General features: G+C 37.9%; 1 long non-coding RNA gene across 12 annotated transcripts in view; it reads right to left on the bottom strand.

Moving 5' to 3' along the window:
* LOC129400843 (uncharacterized) overlaps positions 1 to 6,197 on the bottom strand; it is a 116,425-nt gene that overhangs the window by 24,310 nt on the left and 85,918 nt on the right. For 8 of the 12 annotated variants that reach the window (XR_008627939.1, XR_008627932.1, XR_008627933.1 and 5 more), the window contains 2 exons: positions 5,746 to 5,909; positions 3,369 to 3,469 (listed from right to left, as the gene is read on the bottom strand). This is a non-coding gene — a long non-coding RNA (uncharacterized LOC129400843). The remainder of the gene's footprint in view (positions 1 to 3,368; positions 3,470 to 5,745; positions 5,910 to 6,197) is intronic. The other 4 variants (XR_008627937.1, XR_008627936.1, XR_008627934.1 and 1 more) reach the window with 1 other exon arrangement.

Raw genomic sequence — 6,197 nt, 5'->3', positions numbered from 1 at the left:
AACATAGTACTGGAAGTACTTGCTATAGCGGTTAGGCAAGAAAAAGATATTAAGGGCATTCAGGTAGGAAAGGAAGAAATCAAGCTGTCACTATTTACAGATGATGATACTTTATTTAGAGAACCCTAAAACCTCTACCAAGAAATTCACAGAAACAATAGATTTGTATAATAAAGTTGCAGGCTATAAAATCAATACCCAAAAGTCCATGGCTTTTCTATACACAAATAACGAGAGAGAAGAAAGTGACATGTAAAAAACAATCCCATTCACAATTGTGCCTCAGAATATCAAGTACCTCGGAATCAGTTTAACTAAGGAGGTAAAGGACTTGTACAAAGAAAACTACAAAACGCTACTTCAAGAAATAAAAAAGGACATGAGGAAGTGGAAAGATATCCCCTGCTCACGGGTTGGGAGAATTAACATTGTCAAAATGGCAATACTCGCCAAAGCATTGTACACATTCAATGTGATCCCTATAGGGATACCCATGACACTCTTCAAAGAAATGGAGCAGACACTCCTGCAATTCATATGGAACAATAAGCCCCCACAAATAGCTAAAGCAACTCCTGGGGGAAAAAAAATGGAAGGAATCACCCTCCCCAACCTCAATCTCTACTACAAAGCGGTAATAATTAGAACAGCAGAGCCGCAGACCTATGGAACAGGGTTGAATATCCTGACACACACCCTCAAATATATGATCATCTAATCTTTGATAATATATTTTGCTTTTTGGGTCATACCCGGTGATGCACAGGGGTCACTCCTGGCTCTGCACTCAGGAATTAACCCTGGCGGTGCTCAGGGGACCATATGGGATGCTAGGAATCAACCCTGTGTCAGCCGTGGGCAAGGCAAACACCTTACCCGCTGTGCTATCGCTCCAGCCCCTGATCATCCAATCTTTGATAAGGGAGCAAGAAACGTGAAGTGGAGCAAGGAAAGCCTCTTCAACAAATGCTGCTGGTAAAACTGGACAACTACATATGAAAAAGTGGGTTCAGATCTTTACCTAAAACCATGTACAAAAGTCAGGTCAAAGTGGATTAAAGATCTCAATATCAGACTAGAATCCATAAGGTATGTAGAAGACAACTGAAGCTAAAGGTATTTTTAAAGATGACATGCCACTGGCCAAACAAGTAAAAACAAGAGATAAACAAATGGGACTATATTAAACTAAGAAGCTTCTGCACCTCAAAAGAAAAAGTGACCAAATTACAAAGACAGTCTACAGAATGAGAAAAGGTTATTCACCCAATACCCATCTGATAAGGGGTTGATATCAAGGATATACAAAGCACTGGTTGAACTCTACAAGAAGAAAACACCCAACCCCATCAGAAAATGAGGGGTGGAAATGAACAGAAATCTTCTCAAAGATGAAATCCTAGTGGCTAAAAGACACATGAGAAAATGCTCTACATCACTAAACATCAGGAAGATGCAGATCAAAACAACAATGAGATACCATCTCACACTACAGAGACTGGCCCACATCCAAAAGAACAAAAGTAACCAGTGTTGGTTCGGATGTGCGGAGAAAGGGACTCTGCTTCACTGCTGGTGGGAATGCTGACTGGTTCAGCCCTTTTGGAAAACAATATGGATTATTCTTAAAAAATTAAAAATTGAGCTCCCATTTGACCCAGCAATACCACTCCTGGGAATTTTTTTTGCCCAGAGAGGCAAAAAGGTATAGTAGAAATGACATCTGCATTTCTATGTTCATTGCAGCACTGTTTACAATAGCCAGAATCTGGAAAAAACCAGAGTGCCCCCAAATAGATGACTGGTTAAAGAAACGTTGGGTAAAAAAAAAAAAAAAGAAACGTTGGTACATCTACACAATGGAATAGTATGCAGCTGTTAGAAAAGATGAAGTCAGGAAATTTGCATATAGTGAATCAACATGGAAAGTATCATGTTAAGTGAAATGAGTCAGAGAGAGACAGACATAGAAAGATTGCACTCATCTGTGGAATATAAAGTAACAGAATGGGAGACTAATACCCAGAGTAGCAGAGATAAGGATCAGGAGGTCTGCCCCACAGCTTGGAAACTGGCCTAACATGCTGGGGGAAAAGGAAGCGGAGACAGAGAAGGGAACACCAAGTAGAGGATGTTGGGAGGACCCATTCGGGTTGAAAGATGCGTGCCAAAAGTAGACTATAGACTGAACATGATGGCCACTCAATACCTCTATTGCAAACTACAACACCCAAAAGGAGAGAGAACAAAAGGGAATGCCCTGCCGCAGAGGCAGGCTGGGGTGGTGGGAGATGGGGTGGGGGTGGTGGGAGGGATACTGGGAACATTGGTGGAGGAGAATGGGCACTGGTGGAGGGATGGGTAAACGATCACTGTATGACTGAAATGCAAACATGAAAGTTCATAAGTTTGTAACTGTACCTCATGGTGATTCACTAATAAAAAAATTTTAAAAAATACAGTACTAAATGTTCTTAGTTTTCTGGAATATCAACAACCTAGTGAAAACTATAATTAACTGCTTTGCCACAGAACTGCATCTCAAGAATTATTATGCCTTATGTTGTTTTTTTTTGTTTGTTTTTTATTTTTTGCTCTTTGGGTCACACCTGGCAATACTCAGGGGTTACTCCTGGTTTTGCACTCATTCCTGGCGGTGCTCGGGAGACCATATGGGATGCTGGGAATCTACCCTGGGTTGGCCACGTGCAAGGCAAATGCTCTACCCGCTGTGCTATCACTCCAGCCCCGAGCCTTATATTGTTTTTATTAAAGATAATGTTATTTCAGTGGCCGCTTATGCGGCCGCAGTTATATCTTCCACTCCCAACTCTCGACTCCCATCCCAACATTCATTATCTAATTCTGTGGAAAGTGTTCTGGCTACCTCAAACCCAATACGACAGCAAAGATAATGTTATTTATAAATTTTACACCAAAACCCAAAATCTGAGAAAATACCTTAATATTTACCTAAATTCAACTACAAAAAAAAATTTAAATGTATTAAAAAGCTAAACCTTATACTGTGAGTAGATGAGAAGTAAGCATGGCAGAATAAATATAGTAGTATATATAGGATTGCTAACTACATGAAGATCACAAAATATTATATTTAATTAGAATAAAATAGTCGATTTAAAATTGGAATATATTGGCTGAAAAGCATATAGTGGGTAAGGCTCTTGCCCTGCATGCAACTGGGTGTGGCCTAAAACTGAAACAAAAAATTGAGGGTGGGGGAAATATAAATATATATTAATAAAAGTTCAATACTATTAAAGTACATAACCCCCGTTTTTTGCAAAAGTTAAGGGAATATAAGTTTAGAATGAATATTTTGTGACTATAAGCAATACTTAACTTACCTTCAGAAGTCATGGAAAGACAGCTGAAGTCTGCAGTCAGAACATACAAGTCATATGTAACTAGGATGGAAATAAGGAATTCCACAAAACAAGGTTATTTCCTAGACAAAAAGAAATTTTATTTCAACTAAGTTTTGAAATTTGTTTTTTCTTGCTTTGGTCACTCTTTAAACTCCTAGCTATAACTTAAGCAAGCAGTGCTGAATTCCTATTTGATTTTTGTTGACTATATTTTTTTCAGAAGAAAATTTGATTTAGGGTGAGAAGAAAAGTTCAGTTGTTTTAGACAGAACTTTCATTTCCTCTTAATGATTTCTTCATTAAAAATTAGGAATTTCAATGATCTAAACCTATTTCTGGCCATCTTCCATAATCTATTATATCTCCTTTGAAACGCCACAGTTGTACTCTTGGAAAACTTGTCTTCCTGGTTTTCAAATTTCTGTTTATTATTACATTTCTTCAGTCAGAATGCCAGATCTTTGTGCTGTACTGTTTTTTGAAACTGGAGACCAACATACTTCCCACAATTCAATTACCATTCTCTTTCCAGTTGAGAAATTAAAGCCATGTCAATTTTACAAAATTTTAACTGAATAATTCGGCTATAAGTTTTGGTTTCTTTTTTTTGCTTTTTGGGTCACACCCAGTTATGCACAGGGGTTACTCCTGGCTCTACACTCAGGAATTACTCCTGGCAGTGCTGGGGGACCATCTGGGATGCTGGGAATCGAACCTGGGTTGGCCGTGTGCAAGGCAAACGGCCTACTCACTGTGCTATTGCTCCAGCCCCAAGTTCTTAATTGCATTTCCTCAGTATAAAATGGGAAAGATCTGTTTTATAATAAAAACAATGGTAAATTTCAAGAATATTAGCACATTCATCATTACAACTGATAGAAGTGCACAGATCTTCTTATAAGCATAAAGTTGACAAAATGTGACAGTCCTAAAGAAAAAAGGGAGATTGTTAATCTCATATGAAGATTATATTACCTCATCAAATTATTTATATAAATGTATGAGTCCTTGTTTTAAAAACAGTAATTGCTTTACTTAAGCTTTTTATCCTGTGTATAACTAGAGAATTACCTTGTCAGTATAACTTTTATATAATATTCTGATTCTGGGCCCAGAGAGAGTGCCTTTCATGCGGCGCACCCCAGTTGGAATCACAGCACCATATAAGTAACCCCCCCCCACAAGCACAGACAAATGTCACTCTTGAGTAGAGTCAGAAATAGCCCGTGAGCACTGCTGGGTGTGGTCAAAAAACAAACCAAAAATTCCAGTTCTGTATGTTTAGCAATTAAGCAACCTTGAATCAAAACATTTCCCCTGTAATGTCTGGAAATTATCTTAAATTACTTAAAAAAGGAACTCAACATCTTTCCTTCTCAAGCTGGCCTTCAGTGCTATCATTATCTTCCAGTATAGAAAACATAATTTTTGGCTTTTCTCTTTTATCCAGATCATCATATTTTGTAATCTTTTTGAAAGACGTTTATTCTTTCATTTTTTTTTCTTACTGCCTCTTTCTGTTCAGGTTTTCATCATTTCTAGACTACTATTAATAGTAATGCCTATTTTCAACGCTACCAGAACTATTTCTTAGAATTTTTATATGTAGTATTGTCATATTTGCAGTTGAAGCCCCTGAAATGCCAATTCTTGGCAAATTTATTTTATTTCAATAGGTTAATGCCTCTCATTTCTTGCTCTATGAAGACTAAAACTCTTAATCATTTCCTAGACAAAGCTCCAATAATTGAGTTCTAATCTAGTTATCCAAATTCATGTAATCTTTACATCAGGTTTTAATGCAAAAAGTTTCATGAATTTTGGTGTGAACAGTTAATCTATGCTTAGTTACATTGTGTGTGTGTGTGTATGTGTGTGTGTGTGTATGTGTGTGTTTCGGTTGGGCCACACCCAGCTGTGCTCAGGGCTAACTCCTCGATAAATGCTCAGGGTTCACTCTTGGAACCTGAGATGGAAAAGAGAATTGGCCAAATATAACCTTAACCTCTTCTATGCCTCCAGCTTCCCCTTACCCAGGAATCAAGAAAGTCCATTGCTTTACAATTCAATGCATGTTAATTTTTAAGCATACAAGGCCAAAAGAGCCCGGCAAGCTACCCGTAACATATTTGATATGCCAAAAACAGTAACAACAACGTGCTCTTCATGTTCCTGGAGCGAACAGCGCCAGTGGGTTACACTAGCACATGACAGTGACAAATGAAGATGTTACTGGGGCCCACTTGAGCAAATCGATGGACGACGGGATGACAGTGATATAGTGATACAAGGCCAAAAATAACAGAGTGAAGACTTTTTAAATTGAATTAATAGGTAACTGGCCAAAGTTACTTACAGTTTTGTGCTGAGGATTATTTCATGTAGCATTTAGTGCCCTTTGCTCGCATAAGTTGTGGTCAGGCACTTAGCTCCATACAATGTCTGCTCTCTGATTTTCCAAGTGATCAAGGGACAGTTTTCATACTGGGGTTGCTGTGATGGTAGTATCAAAATTTAGGTCTAGAAAACAGGTAATAAGGTAAATCAATGGAGGGGGGAAATTTGCATTACCACAGGAAACATTACTTACTTGTTGGGTGAAATCCAGTATGTCAACCATATCCAAAACCAAACCAAAAGTCAACAATAGACTTTTTAAAAAATGATAATTTATCCATGTCATTAAAAGGACCAATTTTATATAAAAGCTCGAAGGATACATAAAAATAAATCCATGTTACAATATCAATATGACTTCAACGTCCTAGCAGGAAATGAATGCTACAGATTTGAGATTCTCTTTTGACA

This window comes from Sorex araneus, chromosome 1 (genome assembly GCF_027595985.1).
Source record: "Sorex araneus isolate mSorAra2 chromosome 1, mSorAra2.pri, whole genome shotgun sequence".
Classification (NCBI taxonomy): domain Eukaryota; kingdom Metazoa; phylum Chordata; class Mammalia; order Eulipotyphla; family Soricidae; genus Sorex; species Sorex araneus.
Note: the sequence above shows the minus strand (reverse complement) of the source record. Positions and strands in the feature narration are given on the sequence as shown.